This window comes from Periplaneta americana, chromosome 3 (assembly GCF_040183065.1).
Source record: "Periplaneta americana isolate PAMFEO1 chromosome 3, P.americana_PAMFEO1_priV1, whole genome shotgun sequence".
NCBI lineage: Eukaryota > Metazoa > Arthropoda > Insecta > Blattodea > Blattidae > Periplaneta > Periplaneta americana.
Genome location: NC_091119.1, coordinates 142,683,947 through 142,710,518, shown reverse-complemented (window position 1 = coordinate 142,710,518; position 26,572 = coordinate 142,683,947). Strand labels below are relative to the sequence as shown.

The 26,572-nt window shown below is 36.9% G+C and overlaps 1 protein-coding gene and 1 non-coding gene across 2 annotated transcripts in view; both read left to right on the top strand.

Moving 5' to 3' along the window:
- LOC138696580 (uncharacterized protein ZK1073.1) overlaps positions 1-26,572 on the top strand; it is a 349,355-nt gene that overhangs the window by 25,473 nt on the left and 297,310 nt on the right. The gene's annotated exons all lie outside the window — the stretch shown is intronic.
- On the top strand, positions 18,083-18,155 carry TRNAR-CCU (transfer RNA arginine (anticodon CCU)). The gene has a single exon. It is a non-coding gene; the product is annotated as a tRNA-Arg (tRNA).

Below are 26,572 nucleotides of genomic sequence, written 5' to 3'. Positions count from 1 at the left end.
CTGTCGCATTTAAACACACTTAATTGCTATAGACTTGGGCCGGGATCGAACCCGCAACCTCGAGCATAGAAGGCAAACGCTATACCAACTACGCTACCGAGAGCGACTGTAGTTAGTGAATGAATCCTACCACAAATAATAGTCTTTATCCTTAAAGTTAAATCAAGTTTGGTTAGGGAAACGTTTTTAGATTTTGTGTAAATATTTGGGACACTATATCATGAACAGGCCCAGTAATAATTATTTATCATTACAATAGAAAAAAGTTACATACAAAAGATTACAATACAAAAAAAATGTTTATTCACATTGGATGAAATCACACAAGAACATAGTATGACAAAACAAATGTAATGACATTCAGAGGCACAGATCCAATACGAAACAAATTAGTAATCGACTATTATGATTATAGAACAAACAAAAAATTTCTCATTCTTAGGATGCAATGTTTCTTATTGACATAAATAACAAATTTGTAACTTTTTTACAAATATTAGGACTATTAAACTGTACTTTAAAACCTCAACTAATAAACATAACAGACTAAAATTATAAGATGTTCTTGCTCTTCCAACTCTCATGTACGTAAGTGAAATTCGTATCTTTAAGCAAAAAGATATCCTCTGATTGAGATTCTGATTGATATGTATATTAATGACAAAAAAAAAAAACCGGACCGACTCTTGTAGCTGATTTCAGAGCCTTGTTCACTCCAGAGCATGATAGACTGATAACTAAGACTTTCGTGGTTCGAATCCTCCCTGGGAAGGAAACTTTTTTTTGTTCCTTATTCAAATTTATTCCCAATACTTTTCGATTACTGGTAAAATTCATGTTCTGGAAATAATAAGTTAATTAAGTAGTAAAATATCGCTGCAGTCGAAAAGTATTGGGAATAAATTTGAATAAGGATAAAAAAAAAATTTCTTCCCAGACATGATTCGAACCACGAAAGTTTTAGTTGCCAGTCTATCGTGCTCTGAGTGAACAAGGCTCTGAAATCAGCTACAAGGGTCGGTCCGGTTTTTTTTGCCACTGTTGTACATCTATTATCAGGCAGTACATCTCACTTGACGATATATGTCAGAGGAAGAATTGTTTGTATGAATCTGAAGTCTATTGTAATAAGTGACTAGTCAGCAATGTGTGCAATGGACGGGAAAAGAAACTGGTCACTCTACCCCATTATCTCCTAACCTAGTTGCCTCATAAGTGGTGCCATCTTGGTATCACTTGTGAGGTTCAGACCTGTCTTCGGACAGTTGACTAAACAATAACAAGCAAAGAGACATCAGCAGATAACGAGTTACAGAAATGAGATACATGAGGCAAACTATCGGATATACTGTGCTCAACCATCAGAGGAACGAAGATGTTTTAGAACTTCTTATGCAGCCAGTGGAAGACAAACTATCTTCTTAGAGAAAGATGGCTCCAACATGTATCCATAATGCCACCAAACAGGATACCGAAAGTACTCTTGCAAGGAAGACGAAGACCAAGACATCCACAGAAAAGGCTTCTAGACCCTGTTTAGCTGAGACCGAAACAGGTAAACTGGCCAAATTTCTTGCATGGTATACGGTGTCGGTAATGATAATACCACAATAATTGTCATTACTAGTGCAGTCCTTATTGGAAATATGAATTTTGGAATGCCTATTAAACCTGCGTAAGTGAGCTTCGAAACACGCTTTTCGTCACGTTAATGCTATTTTAAGACAAGATTTCCATGCAGTTTAGTAAAAAAAAAAATAGTGATACATTTGACAAACAAGTGTGGTTGTACAAATATTGAGAGTAGGGGCTCAAAAAGACGATCTTCAGCTTGAATACAGACATCGCGGCATCGCTATGGGGACTAAAGCTTGTCCTCTGACATTCCCAGTGTCAACCGGATGATGTCACAGGCATGTAGGACTCTTGCCAACATTTCGTCTGCGTTGTCCACAGATGTCATAGATGCAAGAAAGGTTGTCATTGTAATGACAAATGTTATGACTAGAAGCATTACTAGACATGAGTGTCTGTTGCTGTTCAGTAGGCCTGTCTCTTGTAGCATTATAAATTTAGATTGTAGAGACAAAATTACTTCGTATTTTTTAATTAGGCCTAGTTATTTTACGACGCTTTACCAACTGCTATGGTTATCTAGCGTCTGAATGAGACGAAGGTGGAAATACCAGCGAAATAAGTTCAGGGCCTAACGCCGAAAGATATCCAGCATTTGCTCTTAATGGGTTGAAGAAAAATATAAACTTGTGTTTGATGAAACTGAAAAGAGAGAAATTAGACACTGAAGAAAAAGGTTTGGGTGTAATATAAGACGCAAATGATGTAAATATATATTAATTTCATGACATACTCCAGTGATAATCTTGTATGTGAAATAATTGCGTTGGCAGTTAATATTAACGTTTCTGATTTTCACTTTTTTCACTTCCTCTATTAAACATTTACTTGTGCAACTTCGAGTATGAAGCCTTTCAGCATCAGAATCCTTCTTTCTCGCCTCTCGAGAATTTCTTGGAAGCCCATCACCACATCCGTGTCACCAGTAGATTGGAATTGAATCGATTCGAAGTAAGAATTAGGTCGCCTCTCAGATTTATGTTCTATATCTACGTTTGACGGAGAGAGGTCACACAACGAAATGGGCAGACCTATATAAATTCGACTCCCGAAGGGACGTGTGGCATAAGAAGACTGTCCGACAGGACCCGATGCGAAATTGGTTACTTCTCATAAACCGTACAATGCACTCAGTGTTGTAGTCTGTTTCTTGTCGAATGTAATAAGGTGTAGCCTTAAGGGGTTAGGTACAGCTTATAGCAGTAAAAGTTTTGGAAATATTCAACATTTTTTTTTCCGCCGTTACTGTGTCTTGTACTGTACAATAATGAAAATTGATATGTATAAAACACTGTCCTTCTGCTCTATGAAAAAATATTTTTACGATTTAAAAAAATTGTATATATATATTTTTTTTCAAAATTCAAAACTGTGGCAGTTCACTGTGTAGTGATGAAGCGTTTCCCTCATAACTCATAAACTTGTTAACTTTTTATGTTCTCTCTTTTATTTTATTGCTGAAACTCATGTTTACAATATCATGCTCTTTCAACTACATTCTTTAATAGATATATTTTTTTTTTATTTCGTGTTGTAAGAAAATACTGATATTTGACCATTTTTAAATGAATTTATTTTTTATCAGACAATCTATCAAAGGTAGAGAAGTGATTTTGTATAGTATTGTAGATATTGTAGATATGACATGCATAAATACACATAAAAATTTCATCACAGAATGTTGGATAGTTTTTGAGTTATGAGGGAAACGCTTCATCATTGCACAGTGAACTACCAGCATTTTGAATTTTGGAAAAATAAAAAATAAAAAATAAATCGTAAAAATATTATTATCATATAGCAGAAGGACAATGTTTTACACATACTAATTTTCATTATTGTACAAAATACAGTAATGGAGGAAAAAATGTTGAATATTTCCAAAATTTTACTGCTATAAGCTGTACCTAACCCCTTAAGTAGATTGACACCCTTATAAAATATAACTTCTTTTTATCTTCCGTGTAATCGAAGAATGTAGGATTCATTACATACTAATGTGAGCGAAATTTAATATTGTTTGCCCCAAAAAGTAAAATTTGATTACTTGAAAGCAGAGAAAGAAAAAGAAATTGTGATAAGAAAAAAGAAGTTGAGGCATGTGAAAAAGATTAGCTAAGAAAACAGAGGCTGAAGATGAATTGAAGCTAAGTAAGAAGCGGGAAAAAGAATGATAAGCATATTGAAGAGTGGAAGGGAAATGAGGAAGAGGATTATTTATTCATTATTAATATGGCTTAATGATCTTGGACACTGCTGTGGATGAAATTTTACTAATGCCTCTTTGCCGCTTTCTTTTCATCATGACATAACCAAAACTGAAGGTGACGATGTAACTGCAGTCGAGTCTTCCATATTGCTATCAAAGTTAATAGAAAAATTGAACTTAAGGGAAGAAGAGAAATTTATTCCATCATCAAAAATAAATATTATGTTTTATTTTACGACACTCGCAACTGCAGAGGTTATATCAGCGTCGCCGGATGTGCCGGAATTTTGTCCCGCAGGAGTTCTTTTACATGCCAGTAAATCTACTGACATGAGCCTGTCGCATTTAAGCACACTTAAATGCCATCGACCTGGCCCGGGATCGAACCCGCAACCTTGGGCATAGAAGGCCAGCGCTATACCACCTCGCCAACCAGGTCGACTCCATCATCAATTAAACAACTTTTTGCACATTTAGAAGAAGTTTTTCTTATCCCACAACAGAATTCTCAATGCTTCTTGTGAATTTTATGAAAATGCTGTTGAATATCTTATTTCTTGGGTTATTCATTCACAGGATAAGATATCCATGAAATGTATATTGCTGAGATTTCCTTCAGAATGAGATTTTTGAGGAGACAGTCCATTATTTATTTTTCTTTGAATATTGTACATCAACTTTACTTGGATGAATACAATTTGATGAAATTTCTTACATAGAAATATATGTGACTTCAAAGAAAATATCACAATAGAATGAAGAAAATTCTATTATTTGCTCAAACTAGAGAGACTTTTTCCAATTTTCTCTGAGAAAATGTATCCCCGTTCACAACTGTAGAACGTCCACACCTGTGGAGTAACGGTTAACACGTCTGGCCGCGAAACCAGGTGGCCCGGGTTCGATTCCCGTTCGGGGCAAGTTACCTGCTTGAGGTTTTTTTCCGGGGTTTTCCCTCAACCCAATATGACTTCACCTTCATCTCATTCAGACGCTAAATAATCTAAGATGTTGATAAACCGTCATAAAATAACCGACTAAAATAAAAAAGATAACTCCAGAAGTTGATTCAACTATCTCTGTGTCTTCCTGTGGCTTCAGTGAACAGAGATTATGCTTCAGTGCAGGTTTTTCTTCAATGAACTTGATGTAGACATTCCAAAAATTAAGAATCAGTTTAGAAACTTTTCGAGCCATGCTCGCCACCTTGACCAACTTCAACCCGAGCTCTTAGGAAATTGCTGCAAAATTGAGAATCGAGAAAACAGTGGCTGGAAAAGATTCACCATGGGAAAAAGAGTGGTTTAAGTAGTAGATAAATACAATAAATATTTTAGTATAAGCAGATTGAGTATTTTAATTATTTGAATTATGTGAAAACAATACAAGTGAGTGGCAAACTAACAGAAATGTTAAAGGTAGTTTTTTATGTTACGTAGATCTATATGTCCCCAGAAATTGTGAAAAAAAAATTAGTAAACTTGCGCTGTCTACACTGGTAACCGAAATCCGTACAGTGTGCAATATTCGAATTGGCAGCTATCAGCAATGGGAGTCTCTTGAACCACGTGTATACGGAATTATTGCTTCAGAGTAATTCCTGATCGCTGGCGGTAAACGAGGTGAAACCGTTCCAGCCGGCGTGTCACGATCGTGCCCAGAGATCCCCCTACTCACCTGCATTCGGAGGCCCCTCTCTGCACGTCGGAAAGTGGCTCTGTGCCTCATGTCACGTAGCCTGGTCCACAACAGGTTTCGTGCTGCGGGTCTTTGGGTAAGGATGCCGATGAGCTGTTTCATAACCTTCCAGTTAACTGGGCTGCAGCGAGAGTGCAGACCAATTCCGAGTGCACAGATGCTTTTTACGATCTCAGCTAAGGCGTTATGGGCATCTACAGTACACGCTGGAAGACGTGGGAGAGGGAAGTGGGTATATTGAACTCTACACTCGTTGCAACTTCGTTCTTGCTCACCACACTGAGTTTGTGAATGGCGTGCACTGAATCGACTATTTCCGCATAATAAAAAAAAGTATATATGTACTCAAATATAACATTCCATCATATTATTTTACTGAAGTCTGTGTATGTATTTATTCACACTGCAAATGGATAAATACCTGGTGGCAGTGGTAATTAATTACTTACTTACTTACTTACAAATGGCTTTTAAGGAACCCGAAGGTTCATTGCCGCCCTCACATAAGCCCGCCAGCGGTCCCTATCCTGTGCAAGATTAATCCAGTCTCTATCATCATACCCCACCTCCCTCAGATCCATTTTAATATTATCCTCCCATCTACGTCTCGGCCTCCCTAAAGGTCTTTTTCCCTCCGGTCTCCCAACTAACACTCTATATGCATTTCTGGATTCGCCCATACGTGCTACATGCCCTGCCCATAGTGGTAATTAATTACACTCAATAATGTCAATTGCTAATAACACAATTAATAAAAATACAAATTAATAATACTGCTAATAATAATAATAATAATAATAATAATAATAATAATAATCCCAAATTAAATGAAGCATGATCACTTAAAATAACATTTAAAGTAAATCTAATTTATATCTTAACCTTAAGTTCGAACTAAAACCCACGAGTATGATATGTTCATACGTGCACAAGTACCTTTCAGCACTACATTCATTTCGCTGTCAACTCACTCACTGCATTGGAACTGCGACACATTTCACTGATACTGTCCTGATTTCACTAACACTTCAAAAACATTTCGCTGTTCAAATACTTTGCACTACCACTGTAAACTGTAAAACTTCACTGACACAAACACACCACTTACACAACAACACACTTCACTGACACAACACACTTCTTCACTGATGCAACACTTCAATAACAAAACATCAATTACAGCCTTTAAGTAGTGTGTATAATATACTACAGTCTATTAGTAAAGTCCTTAAGCCTATTTTTTAAAACATTTTTGGTTATTGGTAAAGCCTTTAGTAAGTCTGCAGGTAAAGCATTCCAGTCCCTGATAGTACGATTGAGAAAATAAAACTTTACAGTGTCCGTCCTCTGTCTCTTTTCCCTCTGAAGTGATAGGTATTGTAAAGCCACCGGCGTAGCTCAGTCGGCTGAGGCGCTTGCCTGCCGATCCGGAGTTGCTCTCGGGCGTGGATTCGTTTCCCGTTTGGGCTAATTATCTGGTTGGTTTTTCCGAGGTTTTCCCAACTGTAAGGCGAATGTCAGGTAATCTATGACGAATCCTCGTTCTCATCTCTCCAATAACGTCCCACTATTACCTATCTCATAGACGCTAAATATCCGAGTAGTTGATTCAGCGTCGTTAAATAACCAACAAAAAGATATTACATTGCATAACAAGATACCTACCTTAGATTGAGGTTCTGACTAACTACGAGTATATATCTGCTGTCAGGAAGTACATCTCACTTGGCGAGAGGAAGAACAGTTATTGTTTGTAGACATCTGAAGTCTGAGTAGTGTAATATGTTCCTAGTCACGATATATGCAATGGAGAGAGAAAGTAACTGACCACCCTACCTCATTATCTCCTGACTTAGTTGCCTCATAAGTGTCACGAGGTTTAAACCTGTCTCAGTTGACTAAACAGCAATAATATCTTTCCTATATCAACTTTTGGTCATTGTAAATGAAAATTTCGTATAAAAAATCAAAATTTAACTTGAAAAACACCCATTCCTAATAAGTGCTAAAATTGCTTGTACACAACATTTCGCGTTGTTTGTCGAGTTCAAACTTACGATCTTTTGAACTAGAAGGGCTTGAAACATAAAATGCGTGCTTTTACAGCTGAAAAAACTGTATTTCGCTAGTCTGTGATTTGCCAAAATTAGGTATCTCTTATTTTATGTCTGTTGTTTCAATAAATTATTAGTGTTTAAAGTAATATTTTATCTAGTACTTGGAGAATTAATTTCTCTTCAACAAAAGGGAGGAGAGGGAGTGTACGATAGTTTGATCCAAAATACTATGGTTTTGAGCTGCTAGTACGATTCTTGAGCACGAGAGTCTGGCAACATAGCTTCATAATTTATATACTTCTTAAGTGCGAGTCAAACTTTGTGGGTCACACTGCATAAGAACCTTCTCACTGTTAGGCAATAGAGATGAACTTAAAAATATCTACATTCGAGTCACTATAGTTTACTATTTGAAATTAGTCCTTGCCGAGGTTCCCAGGCTTGAACCTGACCGAGGGTGATGGATTTTAAAGGGCGATAAAATCCTTAGCATGGCTTCTTCCGGGAGGGAAGTGAAGCTGGGAGGCCTGTTGGAACAGGTCCCCTTCTACCATTGCCATCCATTCTGCCATGTGCAAGCAGCAAATCGGTGATTTCCGTAGGTGTGTACTGATTCATGTCTTACTGCTGTCAACAATGTTACTGGAACACACCACAAACAACCCAGTTAGGATGCGGAGCATGGTTCATGGAGTGATGTCGCTCATGCGCACTCAGGCATTGTTAGTTCATCCATCTTGCGCTGATGGCTAATTGGTTGCATAACTACAAAGAAGCCAGAAACAATCAAAACAAACTTTGACGTCCCATTGTAGCCAAATCATACATTTCCGGACAAGGGTTCCCTCTTGAAAAGTGATCAGTTTGGTGTCCTGTACAGCATACTAAGAGTCATCGGTGTTATTTTGAATCATCCTGTATATGTGATATAAAAATAAAGATAATACTATCAGCAATGAGGGTTTTTATATTCCTGTGAGATTTTACACTTACTCCAATAGTTGCTTTTTAACGGTTACACGAAGGATAAACATCATGTTTCTGTTGGAATTCGAACCTGTCACCCTGACTTCCACCGAACGTTAAAGTTGCGCTGGTTGTTGTTACGTGTACCGTGTAATATCGTCGGTTTACAAGCGAAACATATTAAATATTACGATGTACAGAAATACGTATGATATTTCCATGCAGAAATTCATTCTGCGTCATATAATGAAGAAAGATTGGAACATATTAAGTAAAAAATATTACTTCTGAGAAAAAGGCGTTTAAAATTTTTTGACAAAACTGAATTCTAGAATATTATATTTTTAATAAGTAGTTCTCTTTATGTGTATTTCATTTTCCAATTTCTAAGTTCATACGCATACATTTACTTCTTGTTTATAAAGTCGTACTAAAACCAATCTGGACATACGGCATTCAACTGTGGGGAACTGCTAGCAACTCAAACATTGAAATACTGCAGAGGTATCAGTCTAAAACTTTACGTTCCATTGTCACTGCACCATGGTATGTCCGTAATGATGTCATTCATCGTGACCTCAACATTTCAACTGTGAAAGAAGAAATCTCTAAGTTCAGTAAAAATACCTGCACCGATTAAATCAACATCCCAATCATTATGCATTAAATTTGCTGGATAATAGTCAAACAATAAGAAGACTTAAAAGGATCAATGCTCTTGACCTTCCATTCATTTTTACTACAGCTATTTGAAACATTGTTATTTTTCTTTTGGAGTGTTGTCATGGGATAACATCTCACTCGTGTCATATTCTTTTATAATATTTACTTATTGTCCATTGTAGACAGATTGTAAATGTGACAGGTGTTAAATAATAATAAAAAAAATACGCATACATTATGTAGCCTACATTATATACCCATTTTTCTCAGAAGTAATAATAATAATAATAATAATAATAATAATAATAATAATAATAATAATAATAATGTTATTTTGTAGGACGTCTTGCATTGTAACATTCCTCGCATTGCGGTAATGAGCGCCACAGTTGAAACTATTTAGTCGTAACGACTTAATTAGTTTGAAATTTTCCCGAGAGAGAGCGTGGTGGCGTCGATCGATTGAAAGCTGCGCTGCGTCGTAAATATCCTAGGATCCATCACCGTGTTTAATTTTACTCGTCTACTTGTTTTGTCAGAAATATGGGCTCTAGAAGCATCTTAAATTCCATTCTACCGCAGAGACAATGACAATGACAAAGGTGGCAAAGTGGAAGGAAAAATAACTTGAAGGGTACACGTGTTCTTGTGTCCTTGCAAAGATCTCTAATCTGTAGGATTATTATAAATATGAGCTCCCAGCCTGTTAAACAATGTCTTCGGCATATATTTTAGCTCTACAGTATTTGGTGTACCGTTACACTAAAGGAACTTGAAGAATTTTGAAGAGAAAAAACCGAAAACAAAGAGAATGAAGTTCAGGCTCTCCTGCCGTAAGATCCTGCTGCTTCATACTCGTTTGTACATAGATGGCAGTGAAATCCTTATAATTAATTGCACTCAAACCTGACTCGAGTTTTATCCCTGACAAGTGAACTCATGGTTCATGTCACAAGATCAAAGGAAGTGAATGGTCATCGCTGTGGAGTAACGGTTAGCATGTCTGAACTTTAAACGAGCGGGTCCGGGTTCAAATCCTGGTTGGGACAAGTTGCCTGGGTGAGGTTTTTTCCTAGGCTTTCCCTCAGTGAGAAGCAGAACTGCTAGGTAACTTAGACCTCGGATTCATTTCACCATCATCTCCGTTTCCTTCTCATATTTCGAGCTTGAGGCCGCCACTGAACTTGGATCCCAATAGGATGTGGTCATTAGTTACTGTTGGCTCTCCCCTGGTGCTCGTAGTAGCTCTTGGGACCGGGGTTGAGGAACCGCGGTGATGCCTACGGGGATTCTGCAGGCTGTAAGGGAGTTTGCATGGAATCTGTAGTGCGGGGAGCCTTAGGGCATGCACATTATTCCATTCCATGGACCCACGTGCGAGATGAGTTCCCATCCGTGCTCCTTCCCTCAAGGGGGACTAATGAAGTCGAATAGAAGTAAATATCAGATGACTAAGAGATTGTATGTATGCCTATAGCTGGTTGTTGTGTATACAGTAGACTTGAGTAAAGAATAAGATTTTCATCTTCCGAGATATCACAAATCCCGGGCCGTAGTGTCGCGTCGTGGTCTTGTACGGACATACCGAAGATGCATCTCGGTCGATCTGGATGTCACCTCCTTGTCCACTTCCTTGTAAGACAAAAACGCAGATTTAAATGGGACAACACTTGTCGAATATGCTCGCGACACTTCACCCTCGCGGTTTACATGGAGGTCTAGCGCGGTTACAAGTAAGTTTGTGTTTTCGTCGCTATAGAAAGAAATACTGTACATCGCTGTAGCTTGCTTCTGATTGGTTTGTGGTGTGGCATCTCCCCCCATTCTACTACATCCTTCACCGTACTATCCAGACAACCTGAGAGGAGTAATAATCTGTTTTACTACTGAGATTTGTAATAATTTCATTTTGTTTCTGAAAACTACGAAAGGCGAACTAATAGGTTTAATCTACGTAAAGATTATTATTTTTTGGTCCCACAGAATATATATGTTACGGTAACAATTAATATTCGAGGAGAAAAATTCGCTCCGGCGCCAGAAATCGAACCCGGGTCCTTGGTTCTACGTACCAAGCGCTCTCATCATTGAGTTACACCGAAATCCAATCCACAGCACCGGATCGAACCCCCACCTCCAGTGTTTTCCTTTTCTGGACATGTATTTTGACATTTTTATATTAAGTCAACTGCCATTATACAAGGAGCGCACTCAGTTGAGTGATTTGGTGGCCGGGATTCCACAGTAATCTGTATAGAAATATGCTCTGTTGCTAGAAGAATCTACATAAAGATTATTATTTTTTGATCCTACAGAATATATTTGTTATGGTAACAGAGCGAATTTTTCCTCGACGTCGACCTGGACCGCGAGCAGCGATGCATCTTCGGGATGTCCGTACCCATCTTGCCTAGGACTCGCGCTATGGAATGCGCGTGATACGAGTTCTTATGAGAAAGGTGTTTTCTCATGGAATTTCGGCCAACATACGGGACCGGTGCCCACCCAGTATCGTAATGAATTTGAGGAGTTACGATAGGTAGCTAAATCCGATTTCAAAAACTAGCTATAACGGTTAGGGGATAATCGTCCTGGCCACACGTTACCTTCGTCCTAGTTGCCTCCGGTGAGGCATTTGGACGTGAGGTCAATAGTCAGATGGTCGTTTTTCTATCCATCATGGGCCATGGACGGACGGATAGATATGGAATATTTTATTAATGAAAACATAGTTCACTCATATGATAAAGGACCGGTGGAGCAGAGAAAAATTCTCTCCGGCACCAGGATCCGAACCTGGGTTTTCAGCTCTACGAGCACACCGTTAACCATTAAGACACACCGGATTCCAATTCCGATGCCGGATTGAATCCTCTCAGTTTAAGCTCCACCTCTTAGTTTCCCTTTAGTGGCAAACCCTCATGCACTGTGTCACAGATGTGTGACAGTCGGATCCCGGCCACTTAGTCACTCGTAATGAGTGCACCTCTGCACATAAGTGTGTTGGACATTGTGCCACTGTTACACATCTGTGACACAGTGCGTGAGGGTTAGCCACTAAAGGGAAACTAAGAGGTGGAGCTTACACTTAGAGAATTCAATCCGGCATCGGAATTGGAGTCCGGTGTGGCTTAGTGGATAGAGCATCAGCACGTAGAACTGAAAACCCGGATTCGGATCCCGGTGCCGGAGAGAATTTTTCTCCGCTCCACCGATCTTTCATCATATGATAACGCAGAATTCCTGCATGGAAATATATGTACTTCGGTTCATCGCTATAGTTCACATGTTTTTAGCTTCTATATTTACATAAATTGAAATGGAAGACCTCAATTCCGACAACTTAGTGATACGATATGTAGGAGTGATAGATCTGCAAAGCTTCCTTTTCCTTCATCTCAGACGCGATTACAGACAGAAGGAAGCTAAAAGAAAAAAATCTGAGTATATCAACTTCAATCATTAATCAACGAAAGACCAAAAGACGCTAATTCTGTTTGCGATTTCATTTATAATTAATGTGATCCATTAATCATTAGGAGTTTCCCGCAAATAAAAAGAAATGCAAATGCGTCTGTTTCGCAATACTTTTGCAATTAATCAATTCCACAAATACAAACACAAACTTAAAAGCCTCCAGGAAACAAGTGACTAGTGAGTGCTTTTCGTTGAAATAAGGAACGATAATGTGTCCAGCCATAGCTTAAACTGCCGATGTGTTCCGAATAGTGTAGGCCAAAATTTTATCTTGGGACAGTTCGTGTAAGAGTTTTAGTGGTTATAGTGGCTATCTTCATCACATTATATTCCATTACCGTTCTGTCACTGTGTTTTTGTTCCTGATTTCGCTCTGTAGTCAAAAAGGATATATCAAAATAAATTCAAAATGACCAAGAAAACTGATGCTCATAGATATTCACACTATTATAGACAAATGGCGACGTTAGTGGAAAACAAATTTTTAATTAGAGGATTATATTCTAAATACACTAATGTTGCAGATGATCGAACAATTCTTTCAAGCTAAGAAAATGGACTGTAAAATGTCCACGCAACTACTACATAATACACATTTGAAACACAATCCATAAATATCGAGCAACGATTCCAAACTAATTGCCTTTCATGGAAAATTTCAAAGAAGATAGAGAACAGTAATCAATGAAGAACTATAGGAGAAACAAGTTATTTCAAATAATTGGGTTGTCATGAGCTATATCGTAAAATTGCGAATATAATTTTCTTAGTAACATATGTAAATTTCAATACACGTGTGGCACATTGAACGTACCTTTAATAAGACAAGAAAGGACAAAAATCTTAAGTTTCATAAAAAACATCAGCGAACTTGATAAGGGAACTAGGTGTAACTTATTCCGAAGCATCTTCTTCTGAACTTATGAGTAGTGTAGTCTCTGCTCGCAGCACAAGTGAGGCTTCTAAATGTTTAGTTACCTCATTAAATTTTCGTGCAATGAGAGAAGATAAATTAAGGTTAAATTTAACATTTTTATACTCGATAATCTTCAGAATTGAAATGAAGCATTTGGTTTATGAGAACTAAAGATATGAAAACTGTGCAACCCTCCCAAATGACGTAAGAAAACTGAATCAATAATTTATTGTCCCCAAGTCTGGTGTCCACTTCACTAGGTGAAGTAATTATCGTCAAAGTAAATTCGATGGTGTTTGGATAAAGGGGGTTAAGACATAGAAGTGAGTTTTGATAAGTGAAAATTAAACTCCGGACACTTATTAAAATAATTTTCTACACAAATAAAACACATCAAATGCTAGTATTATTTTGTTTTTGCACATACACTTGCAGAATTTAACTTGTTTATTTACCTGGGGAACAAACTCCATTTGCACAAAAACTGACTTAACCCCCTTTACCACAACACCATCGAATTCCTCTTGAAGAAATTTTGTCATAGGCTGGTAGGCATTGCACTCGTTGATTTTTGTTTATGGTATAGGAACATTCACTAAATCGTTGACGGTTTGTAACTCAACTGCAAAAGAGAGATTAGAAAAAGCCTCGTTTCTTGCCCCGCATTCTTCCATTCGTTCCAATGTATTAGCTCTTTTTTTTGTTTTTGGCTGAATTTTCGGCAGTTCATTTACGCGCTGTTTTTCATGCCATGCCATGCTCTCGTTCGTTCAGGTCTATTTTTTAGTAAAAAGTTTCTCAACAACGTAATTTCACCCACTGGTTTCAACAACGTAATTTCACTCACTGGTTTCAACTGTGTAACGTCACAACACTACACAGAAGACGTGCTTGGCAGCAGCCCCACTACCAAATAGTTATGTATTAATTTGTGTAAATTAGTGAATAACTGCAAACATCAACAACTTTATTACGCGATAACACAGCAGCTAACACAATTCTGTAGCAACAACACATAAAGCCTTCTTACAACATCGACAACATAATTTTGTTTCACAGCGTTCAACTCATAGCCTGCCTAAAGATGTTTCACTTCAAAAACGAAATAGCGATTTTATTCTTAAAAATTTTAAGTATAACGCAAAGTTATAAAGAACACGGCATAGACCCGATACCCTTGAAAACTATTGTCTCAGAGTTATTCATTATTAGATATTTAGCAGATAGATAATAGTTATTGTGATGTACCGAACTACGTATATTTCCGTGTAGGAATTCTGCATTACCATATGATGGAACGGAGAAAAATTCTCTCCGGCACCGGGACTCGAACCCTGGTTATCAGCTCAATGTGCTGACGCTTTATCCACTAAGCCACACCGGATTCCAGTTCCGATGCCGGATTAAATCGTCTCAGTTTAAGTTCCACCTCTTAGTTTCCCTCCGCTCCACACATCCTTCTTCATATAGTAATGCAGAATTCCTGCACGGAAATATCATACGTACTTCGGTACATCACAATGGTATGATATGCGTAAACAATCACATGGTGATTTAAGACGGCGCTTATTCCGTCGGATCCCGGCCACTTAGTCACTCGTAATGAGTGCACCTCTGCACATAGTGTGTTGGACATTGTGCCACTGTCACACATCTGTGACACAGTGCATGAGGGTTGGCCACTAAAGGGAAACTAAGAGGTGGGACTTAAACTGAGAGGATTCAATCCGGCATCGAAACTGGAATGCGGTGTGGTTTAGTGGTTAAAGCGTGAGCACGTAGAGCTGAAAACCCGGGTTCGAGTCCCGGTGCCGGAGAGAATTTTTCTCCTCTCCACCCATGCTCCATAAGATAGAGAATAAGTCTAAATCTCCACATTTGTTGTTGTTTTTTTTTTTTTTTTTTCCAGAATGTTACAAACAAAATGCGTGATATTCGTACATATAAATTCGGAGCATAATCAAAAGACATTAACTAATCGTAACCTGAGTGTATGGATTGAATGGTAGGATTTGAATTAACATATTGCAAAGAGGATGAAAGTCTTGACATAAAAAATGAGATGGAAAGATGTTTCTCCTTGAACTGTGCTCTCTTTTGAGTAGTTCTGAAGAACTTTCAAAGAAATAACGAAAATAACTTTATACCAAGAGAGAAAATTATGAGGACGATACCTCCTACTTTATCTTTTCAAGTCAGTCATCAGGAGCTTGAAAAAATTCATTAGAATGTCTTTAATATCTCGAGACTCGGCACTTCAAGTGGATATCTATTCCAAACTCAAGTTTGTTTAAAAAAAGAACAGACTTATGAATTTCTGACACACCAGATGTATAGCTATTTTAGAAAACGTTGATAGCACTAAAATACATGCGTGTCCCAGTAATTCAGATAGTCCTATGTTGTCGTCGTCGTTATCGTCGTCGTCATCATCATCATCTTCATCATTATCATTGTAACCTTTGAATCATTCAAATTGTTGCTCTGTCGTTACTTATAATATGGCTGACGTTCACTTTATGTTCGCATTACTAAATAAAATTAACTATCATCGTCGTCATCATCATCATAAACATAATTTTTTAAGCTTTGAATCGTTAAGTTGCATCTGTACCGCTACGTATAGGCCTACCACGTCTTACTTGTGTGTTTTTTTTTTTATTTAACACTCATGCCACATTTACAATCTGTCTACAATAGACAATAAGTAGATATTATAAAAGAATATGACATGAGTGGAGATGTTATCCCATGAAAATACTCCAAAAGAAATGTAAGAATGTTTCAAATAGCTGTAGTAAAGTGAATGGAAGGTCAAGAGCATTGGTCCTTTTAAGTCTTCTTATTATTTGACTTTTATCCAGCAAATTTAATGCATAATGATTTGGATGTTGTTTTAATAGGTGCAGGTTTGAATTATTACATTCAAAATCATCATCATCATGAAAATCGTGACCATCATAGTCAGAGCTATCATCATCATCATCATCATCATTATCTGGGCGCAAATAGCCAGAGTAACTGACGCGCCCTTTTCAAATCCCACTAACTTAACTCATCATCATCATCATCATCATCATCATCATCATCATCATCATCATCATCATCATCATCATCATCAGCAGCAGCAGCAGCAGCAGTATGATAAAATAAATTTGTAAGCTTCGCATCGTTGAAGTTGCGCTTCTACCACTTCATATTCGCATTACTTAATTCATCATGTTACAGCGTTGCCATCATCGTCATCATGATGATACATCGTTGCCATATAGTCATCATCATCATCATCATCATCATTGTAATCTTTGAATCGTTCAAATTGTTGCTCTACCGTTACTTATAATATGGCTGACGTTCACTTTATGTTCGCATTACTTACTTACTGGCATTTAAGGAACCCGGAGGTTCATTGCCGCCCTCACATAAGCCCGCCATAGGTCCCTATCCTGAGCAAGACCAATCCAGTCTCTATCATCATATCCCACCTCCCTCAAATCCATTTTAATATTATCTTCCCATCTACGTCTCGGCTTCCCCAAAGGTATTTTATTCGCATTACTAAATAAAATTAACATAATCATCATCATAATAAACATCATTTTGTAAGCTTTGAATCGTTGAAGTTACGCCTCTACCGAGTGGCGATCACTTCATAATCGCATTACTTAATTCAAGATCAATTCATAATAATTTTGTAAGCTTTGAATGGTTTAAGTGAAGCCTCAACAGTTGTAAATAAACTACAGCTGACACACTTCATGTTCGCATTACTAATTATTCATCTATATCATCGTCTTTACCTCAACTTACGGTCAGATTGCTTCGATCCACGTTTCGAGGACAGAATTAAAAGAAATTCTGACGTAGAACTGAGCATAAACAAGATATCACCTTGCAAACGGGCTACTTTAATTTTATTCTATAAAAGGAATGTGAACCGAAGATTTGTTGCGCTTATTTGTCTGATCATCATCATCATCATCATCATCATTATCATCACCAAGTTCTCAGAAAGTGCTAGTGGAATCGTTAATCATGTGAACAGCATAGCAAAAATCTGATGATAGTCCTACAGGACAAACAAAGTAACAAGAGAGACAGTTTGCGTAAAAAGAAGAAAAGTCTCTACTTCTCTGTCGGGAATGGAACTCGGTCCATCTAGGCTTGTAAGCAGAAACTCTAAAAGTCCTGACCTTGAGTTATGGCGGAAAACAGTGAAGATGAAGTGAACATAATCTTTTTGAAATCGTTTACAAGGCGAAAGAATTTTACTAAAATCCAGTAAAGAGATTACGAAAGGCCGAGTTCCTCTTCCGTCTTCTCTCTCCCTCGCGGTTAGTAACTGCCTTAAAGTGCCCTCTCTCTTTCTGCTGGCTTAAAGCAGTCTTCCTGCGGCATGCATGTCGTCATACGCTGTGACTGCGTATTTAAATGCCATTTACAAGGACGGAAACCGTCACCGCCCCTGTGGCCTAATGGATAAGGCATCGGTCTCCTAAACCGGGGATTGTGGGTTCGAGTCCCACCAGGGGTAAATGAATTTTTCGTTCAATATATATTCAATTTAGCTAAGTAACTAGAGGTTTTATATTCAATTGCAATGGAATATAACCGAAAGGCATTTATTTTAAATTAGTTATTACTGGTATATTTTTCTACGCAGTTACTGTTCAGAGTAATAAGATAGCAATACTGAATATTCATTCATTCATAGTGTTCTGCCCAAGGGCAGGTCTTTCACTGCAAACCCAGCTTTCTCCAATCTTTCCTATTTTCAGACTTTCTGTTTTTCTCCGCCTATGATCCATGTATATCATCTGATATCTTCTTCTGCCCCGAACCTTTCTTCAGTTGACAATTACTTCCAATGCATCTTTCAGTAGGCAGTTTCTTCTCAGCCAGTGACCTAACCAATTCCTCTTCCTGATCAGTTTCAGCATCATTCTTTCTTCACCCATTCTTTTCAACACAGCTTCATTTCTTATTCTATCTGTCCATTTCACACGTTCTATTCTTCTCCATATCCATATTTCAAATACTTCCATTCGCTTCTCTTCACTTCGTCGTAATGTATATACATGTTTCTGCTTCATACAATGCCTTACTTCACACAAAGCGCTTCACTAGTCTCTTCCTTAGTTCTTTTTCCAGAAATCCGTAAAAGATGCCCTTTTTTCTGTTAAAAGCTTCCTTTGCCATTATTATCCTCCTTTTGACTTCCTGGCAGCAGCTCATGTTACTGCTTATAGTACACCACAAGTATTGAAGCTGTCCACTTGCTCTACTGCCTCATTTAGAATTCGCAATTTTACCTTCTTTATTTTTCTTCCTATGACTAAGATCTTCGGCTTATTTGTATTTATCTTCATATATAATATATATATATATATATGTGTGCAATTTTCATTTCAAAATTTCTAATGCCTCTGAATTATTACCAGTTGAAGAAACTGGGTGTAATGATCCTTAATTACTTCGGTGGTAATTTTTCCTAATAGTGGACACCTTTAGGAAATCAGAATGTTTCTGCTGTTGAGAAATTTCAGTTGTTGTAAACTCATTGGAACCTTATAATATGTAGGGTTGTTCAAAAGTGAACAAAGGCTTGAAACGTCTAACTCTAATAAAAAGAAAGTTAATAAAAAAAGATACAATTTTTGTTCATAAAAGAATGGATTGAGGTATAAACCTATTTCAAAATATTCAGATATGATCGCCATTTTTTTCTCTATCACTAGTATCCGGTCTTTTAGGGAATGAACAACACTCAGAAGAAAATCTTGTTTATGTATTCAAAATTTTTTTGCAAGCTTCCACAGTGACGGCAAATTGCAGAATCCATTCCTCAATCCATTTAATGCAGTCCTGAACCTTTTCAGTGCACTGGAACAATTTCTATTTCATTCATAGTAACATTGAGTTAGGCCAGTTCGCACTATAAAAAAGTAATTGTTTTCTGGTATGAATTTGTAAATAAGAAAACATCTTGATTCTCTCTAGAATAGCTTGAATTGCTGTTTATTTCATTTACCATAGCAACAATATTGAAACAATTGAAACAGAAATTTGTAAAAATAAAATATTTCTTCTAACTTTTGACTAACCATACATTTTAAATGCGTTAAATTCTATGGATCAGGGTGTAGTTTTAATTGTGTAAATTACGATAATGTTTTAAATAAAGTTTACTTATTTTATCCAGTATTAATTAGTACTATTTTTGTATTTCTTCTACAATTATGAAATAAAATTTAAAAATAAATTTATATTTCATAACTTTTACAGGAGTGTTCATTCTTTAACGTAATAACATTTTTAAATGAATACGGCCATAATAAAAGAGAAGAAACACGTTTTCCATACAAATTAGAATGCCTTGATGTTGTTCACCTTTCTGACACTGTTTAAATTTATCTTTGGAGATGCGATTAGCTTTGAGGAATTATAATACAAAAGGACTGCTTGTTTGATTACGCTCACTATTGAGCATATTTTAAACTTTTTGCATGCGTTATTTAGGTATCCGCGCCCATTATGTTCGCTATTGAAAAGGTACATTTTCCATAGATTTATGTGAAAATTGTAAACTGTTACAGTATTTTTAAATACACTAGACTCTCGCTCATCCGGCCCTCAGTAATCCGGCCTCCTTATAGTTTACTTCCTTCTACTGTAATAGTTTTCTGGGAAATTTGCACTGGTGCTGTGTGTTACTTGGTACAAACACCTATATACCGGAACTACGTATACACGCACCGGCCACATGTGGAACATTCTAGTTTCGATTTAGAAGTGCAATTTGAGTAGTTTGCACAACTTATAACATTAAATTTAAATACATTTTAAGCATTTTCAGTAATCCGGCACTCCTGTGTGCAAGGATGGCCGGATTAGCAAGAGTCTACTGTAACTTATTTATCGTAGTGATAACGAACAATCTGTCGATGTCAGTTAATGCTATGTTCATAGCAGTGTTTTCTAGTAGTTTTTATTGTGTATAGCCTACCCATTTTCTATTAAGAAACCCAATGTGTCACCTCTACTAGGCCTACTGTAGACGTTTCGACGAACATTTCGTTACATACATACACAAATATATTAGGTGTTCTCAAAAGTTTTTTCATATATACACTTTGACAAAATCGATATCATCTGTCACAGCGATTTTTTTCGGATCTGTCGCAATTCAGAGTTATGACAGCAAAACGCTGTCACACTCCACCTCTACCTTCCACTTCAAATCTTAAGCTGCTGATTTTGCACTACGAACAATCATTCACTGCAGAAGAAGACAATTGTTCACTCCTCTGATGATAAACCCTAATGCGTTGGATTTACAGTCAGAAATGCTACCGCTTGAGGCTAAGATAACATCGATCTGGTTCTGTTCATGCCGCCACTGCTCTTCACAGTTGGTTCTGTTGTGTAGGTTTGCCCTTCTTTGTAATATTGCGTACACATTCGGTGGCTGGCATGCAGCCAACATCGCGGATATAAATATCTAAGCTGTTGGAAGTTTTTGTGTTCGGCTGGTCATTAACATTGAAGTAAGCCTGTTTACTACTTACTTTTACTGACTTGTGCTGCGCATCTTACAGTAGAGGGCATGCAGTAGTAAATCACTTAGCGAGGCATGGTACGCTCACAATCAGATCGAGGTGCCAACTCACGTCACCTGCTCGCGGGCACTACCTTAATTGCCGATTGACTCCTGAATGGAAACACGACGCGAATGAAGAAAGAACATGATATAAGTAGTCTTACCTTGAATAATTTCAAGGGAAAAATTGTTCCGAGGCCGAGTATCGAACCCGGACCTTTGGCTGAGCGCGCGATACCCGGCCCCGGAACAATTTTTCCCTTGAAATTATTCAAATCAGCTTCACAGGGAGCTATACCTGAAAGCCAAATTTGCAGTCTTACTTTTCCTGTAAACACAGTGCAGTCTGTTCACCTGAAACATAGCAAACTTCACGACTTAGCCATGTATTGTATAACCACGAAATAGTGTGAAGTGGGTGATGTTATAATAGTAGCAGAAGTACTGGAAGTAGTAATAGTACAATATCATACAATTTTATTTAATGGATCTTTCAACTGCAGAGGTTAGTCAGCGTCTGAATTTAACATGGATGACAAATTTTGCCCGGCGACCTTTCTCAGAAACAGGGTTCTTTTACGTGCTGTAAATCTACACTTCGGGACTCATAACTTGATTTCTATCCTGGGGCCTGTTTCATAAAAGTAGGCCTACTACTTTTAGCAGTTACTTATTAGCATAAACAGTAGCTAGCAGTGTGGAAAATTCTGTTTCATAAACAAAAATCTTACTTACTTACAAATGGCTATTAAGGAACCCGGAAGTTCATTGCTGCCCTCACATAAGCCCGCCATAGGTCCCTATCCTGAGCAAGATTAATCCAGTCCCTGCATCATATCCCACCTCTCTCAAATCCATTTTAACATCCTCTCATCTACGTCTCAGTCTCTCCGAAGATCTTTTTCCCTCAGGTCTTCTCTATATGCATTTCTGGATTCACCCGTACGTGCTACTTGGAAGCGACTACGCACAACTACGCGCGATTTAGACGTACGACTTCAGTTCTCACGTTAGTAGCGACTTCATCAGACATGATATGCGACTGCTATCACTGTTGGGTGTACGCTGTGACCCTAGGATGTTGGATTCTGTAAAATATTTGTGTTTCTTTTAAGAAGTGTATAAAAATAAAAGATCAACTCTATACCTCCTAGAAAACAATCTTATGATGCGACAAAGAAAAAGGCGTCGAAGAAGTCAATGGGCCAAACAAATATATCTGAAAAGAACATAGTAAATTCCACTACCTGTTCGAGGACTTGAAGGATGATCCCATCCGGTTCTTCAATTGAGGCGCTGGGTGCAATAACAGCTCAAGTTGAAAACCTATGTTTTGAGAAAAACAGTGTAAACGTTTTAGAAAAATTTAGACATTTTAATAGTACATATACTCGCATAATTTTTTTATAATATTTTAGATTGTATAAATTATTCAAATCCAATATCAGTTATAATTTAAACACAGCCAGTTTTTAAATATTTGTAAAAGTATGGAAAACATAAGTCGTTATTGCATAGAACGTCTGATACTTCTTAAATTAGAGTACGTAGGCATTAAAACCATTAGAAAAGCGTTATTTCACTAACATATACGAACTTTATTGAATGAACAATAAGAAATAATAGCACATTAAGACTTCAGCTTATCAAAATAATACACAATAATAATTTTAGGCGATAAGCCCTTACATTTTTTATGGAAATATGCAGTACAAACAAAACGTTCCTTTTAAATTTCTAGTAAGAAAAACAGAAGATGAATTAAGAAAATCAATTCTGAAACTTTGCTGTAGATGAAAACTCCTTTATTATGGTGTCAAATATTCTTATTCATGATCTCTGATTTCACTTTTAGGATGATTTTCATCCAGAACTAGTTCAGAATCCAAAATATTTTAAAGAGAACATGCATTTTCTGGTTTCAATAATTTAATAATGAAATAATATCATTTTTATTTGATAATTTTAAGCTGGAACGAGGGGGATTTTTTAGATTAAGTTCTTTCCTTGGTGGTAAATTATATCCTACTGAAAAAACTGAACGGCTGCAAAACGGTATTGTAAATATATGATACTGCCAAAGACCTTGATGTAAAAAACATGAATTGAACATACGTTTTTATTGCGAATTTTGATCCTTTCGACTTAGCACAGCACCACACTACACATAATGAACTTTCCTGCCATTTAGAGTCAACGAAATGAAATACAACTTTTTCAGTCGATAGGCCTAGAGAAAACATAGAAAATTATGGTTGAACTGACTCGTAGGTATTGAATAGGTCTATGAATGGAATTCGTTCAGTATTTTAGTAGAAATAGGTGTATACAAATCAACGGTATGCCGAGAATAAGTTTTTTTTAGTCATTTATGCTGGAAACTAATTATTTCTGTAAGAATCTGCAAGTTAATTATCTCTTTATTCTTTGTGTATTAAAAGAATTGTTGTCTAAGACGGTGTTACAGCAGGATGATGTTGTTTAGTGAACTGTCCGAAGACAGGTCTGAACCTCACAAGTGATACCAAGAATTCATCACTTATGAGGCAACTAAGCGAGGAGATAATAGTGTAGGGTGCCCAGTTGCTATCCCCCTCTATTGCATATATGGCTGACTAGCTACTGTACATGTACATGACTTCAGATGTATGCAAACAATTGTTCTTCCTCTGACACATATTGTCAAGTGAGATGTATTGCTTGGTAATAAATGTACAGTACATATCAACCAGAACCTCAATCAGAAGGATAGAGCAGGATATTTTTGGTTATTTCTGTTTTCTCTACAACAATTTCTTCAGCATCATAATCAGTTTAGAAAGAAAACTGACGCAAACACATGAAGTACTGTATCTGTAGACAGAGGAAATACACGAACAAACGCTATGTTGTCGTGTCTTGCAAGGTAACAAACAATCACCCGGATGATATTGCAGCTGTTACTCATCACTTATGCACATTGAAATGCGCATAGAATTCCAAGGATATCACCTTGAACAGTCGCTACTGTTCTCTTGTTTACTTTGAGAGTTTCTCAAACGCGCATTACAGCTACATTCTCTTGTCGTTATCATATTTCAACTTCGGTGTTATCATACCTCAAGAGGAGGGCCTATAAAAATGTCACGAAGGCTCCACAATAATATTGGCCCGTACATAGCTCAGTCACCTAGCTATTTCTCAACACAGAGCGATGTCGTTCGAGCCCGGGCACAACGTTGTGGGATTTTAGATAAACTATAAGGCCTATAACTTATTATACATACATACATACATACATACATACATACATACATACATACATTCATACATAAGTTATTTGGGAAGATAAAGAGGTTAAAAGTCAGAATTAAGTGATAAGGGCCGAAAATAGGTTACTTATATTCTGTAAATAAGCTAGAATATTAGAGGATATAATTTATTTGAAAATAGGCTCATAAAAAAGATAGTAAATATGTAAATAGTGTAAATATTTAAATGCTAGAATATGTAAATAGATTCTTGTACTTCATAGGTTAGGAATAAGAAAATAAGTTAGACTAAGAAGTAACAATATTATCTTGACAGTTACACACGTAGATGAACTACACTAATCCATACTTAACCCAGAATGGCAACATAACAATATATAATATAAATCGATAATGTACTTGAAGGTAAATCTAGGCATGTAGTATTACTTCTCATTTGTAATGGAACATGCTGCTCAAAAAAAGTACATACATACATACATACATACATACATACATACATACATACATACATACATACATACATACATACATACCCAAAGGAAAATGGGAAAGTGAATGGTCAACTACTTCCAAAGGTACTCTAACCAAGGCGTTCTTCCCTAGTGTCCAAGATAGACTGAAATTGAAGATAGAAGTAACTCCTAACTTGACGACTCTGTTGACCGGACATGGAAGACTCAACGCATATTTTCATCGATTTAAAATCAAGAATAGTGCGACATGTGTCTGTGGGGATGGGGATCAGACAGTGGATCATATCATTTATGACTGTACGAAATTAGGAAAGGAAAGAAGAACACTAATCCAGTCTATACATAAATGTGGTGGAAAGTGGCCTGTGGACAAGACAAAATTAGTGAAAAGTTATGTAAAATATTTTATAAAGTTTGCAAATAGTATAGACTTTGAACAACTACAGTAGGCTGGCTAGTATATAAGGATAAGTTATTTGGGAAGATAGGTTAAAAGTCAGAATTAAGTGATAAGGGTCAAAAATAGGTTACTTACATTCTGTAAATAAGCTACAATATTAGAGGGTATAATTTATCTGAAAATAGGCTGATCAAGAGATAGTAAATATGTAAATACTGTAAATATGTTAATGCTAGAATATGTAAATAGATTCTTGTACTTCATAGGTTAGGAATAGGAAAATAAGTTAGATTAAGAAGTACCAATATTATCTTGGCAGTTACACATAGTAGATGAACTACACTAATCCATATTTAATCTAGAATGGCAACATAATAATATATAATGTAAATGGATTATGTACTTGAAGGTAAACCTAGGCATGTAGTATTACTTTCCATTTGTAATGGAACATGCTGCTCAAAAAAGGAATACATACATATACATACATACATACATACATACATACATACATACATACATACATACATACATACATACATACATACCATTAAAGAGACGCAAATCATTTTGAGAGACATTATGGCCTACAGACCAGTACAAATTTTATTGTATTATAAATAGGTTTAGGCCACCGGCGTAGCTCGAATGGTAGTGCACTTTCCTACCGTGGATTCAATTCCCGCTTGAGCTGATTATCTGGATGAATTTTTTCGAGGTTCTGTCCATGGACAAACCTCGGCCTCATTTCGCCAGATACCATTCCTCTTTCACCAATTCTATCGACAGTGAATAACATATAATTGATGTAGTGTCGTTAAATAATCAACTAAAACAATAATTTCTACAATGCTGAAGTATTCTCCTGCATCCAAATGTTTCTTCTCCACTGTTGTCTATTTTCTCGCTCTCCTTCTTCTAAACCTTGAAATATGTTGAAAGAAAGAGCGGTCTCTATTAAAATTAATGTTATTTAATTTATTCATAGTTGTTACTAAGCCACGTTCTTTATGATGTGTTTCAACTACGCATTGACATCCTTCGTATGTTAGAATGTGTACACTGTCGCTATGGAGACAGAAAGCATTGCAGTAACTGTTGTTTCTTCCACGCAATTAATTACTAGACTAATGCAGGAAATGGCGAAGACTGCCACGTGTTGACGTCATAGACTAAATGCAAAGCAAAGAAGTGCAAGGGGATAGTGGTGGAAGGAAATTTTTT